Source organism: Aristolochia californica, unplaced genomic scaffold (assembly GCF_029961685.1).
Source record: "Aristolochia californica isolate CCGP_79_NKW_82.1479 unplaced genomic scaffold, dmAriCali1.0.hap1 SCAF_2, whole genome shotgun sequence".
Taxonomy (NCBI): domain Eukaryota; kingdom Viridiplantae; phylum Streptophyta; class Magnoliopsida; order Piperales; family Aristolochiaceae; genus Aristolochia; species Aristolochia californica.
Window position 1 is genome coordinate 10,040,326 of NW_027181881.1, and position 1,559 is coordinate 10,041,884.

The following is a 1,559-nucleotide window of genomic DNA, read 5'->3' on the forward strand; positions in this document are numbered from 1 at the left end:
AACCGGGTGTGATCCAACTCCTCCCAACATTCTATGGGTTGGAGAAGGAGGACCCCTATTACCACATCAAGGAATTCTTAGATATTTGTGCAACTTTTAAATTCCAGAATTTCTCAGATGACTCTATCCGGTTAAGACTTTTTCCATTTTCACTTAAGGATAAGGCCAAGTCTTGGCTTAATTCCTTAGAGGTGGGCAGCATTACTTCATGGGACACATTAGTCACAAAATTTTTGTCCAAGTACTTTCCCATTCAGAGAACTACAGCCCTCAGGAGAGAAATCTCCAACTTTATGCAGCAGGAGGGTGAACACTTTTATGAGGCTTGGGAGAAATGGAAGGATTTGATTCGTAGGTGTCCGCATCATGGGTTTGAGAAATGGCATTTAGTGCAATACTTTTATCAAGGTCTTACATCCCAGGTTAGATCCATGGTAGACGCAACGAGTGGTGGGAGTTTGATGGGTAAGAGTGCTAGTGAGGCGTGGGACTTCTTTGAAACGTTGAGTGATCAATCTCAGCAATGGGGTTCGTCATTTAATGTTGATAGGAGATCCCACGAAACCAAAAGAGGGGGTCTCTACGAGGTTAGTGAAACACCTATGCTCATGGCCAAGATTGAGGGGTTGACTAGAAAAATTGATGCCCTTATGGTGTCCAAGAGTTCACCTGCTCCTAACCCATCTACTGTCTGTGCCATATGCTCTGGTTCATCTCATCCCACACAAATGTGTCCATCTAGTTCATCCTACCCAAAGCTCATTGAGGACTTGAATGCAATCCAGAATTTTCATAGACCAAACCGGAACGATCCTTTTTCAGAAACATATAATCCGGGTTGGGCTAGGCACCCAAATTTCTCATGGTCCAAGGGCCCACAGGTTGGGGGTCCTCCAGGGTTTACTCAACCCCAAGCTCCGCGCCCACACTTCACCCAACAACCATTGATTCCACAAAAACCTTCACTTGAGGATACACTTCAATTATTCATGCAGAATACACAGTCCTCCATTGCCAAACTTGAAATGCAAGTGAGTCAGTTGGCCAGCCACATGAGTGAACAAGCACAAAATAGACTCCCGAGTCAAACCATTCCTAACCCCAAAATCACACATGAGAGTGAGTTGAGTTCCAAACCCCACCATGAGCAAGCAAAAGCCATAACCACCCTTAGGAGTGGTCGTGAGTTGAACAATAGGGAAGGGACCACTAAGTCTAAGGAGTCAAAGGATGACAATGGGGACACATCATTGAGTGACGAACCTCCAAGTTCTCCACCAACAACCAAGCAGATCCCTAACCAAGTCCCACTAGCTCCTTATCCGCAGAGGTTATCGGGCCCACCTAGGAAAGGAGATAGCATGCATGAAACATTGGAACTGTTTAGTAAGGTTCACATTAACATTCCACTTCTTGATGCTATTAGGCAAGTCCCTGCCTATGCCCGATTTTTGAAAGACCTTTGTACACAGAAGAGAAAACAACATGTTAACAAAAAGGTCTTTCTTACTGAGAATGTAAGCTCAATTCTGAAGCACAACACTCCTCCTAAAGTTAAA

At 44.5% G+C, this 1,559-nt stretch overlaps 1 non-coding gene across 1 annotated transcript; it reads right to left on the reverse strand.

Moving 5' to 3' along the window:
• Positions 1–266: 266 nt before the first annotated feature.
• On the reverse strand, positions 267–373 carry LOC137957424 (small nucleolar RNA R71). The gene has a single exon (XR_011113392.1). It is a non-coding gene; the product is annotated as a small nucleolar RNA R71 (small nucleolar RNA).
• Between the last annotated feature and the right edge of the window lie 1,186 nt (positions 374–1,559).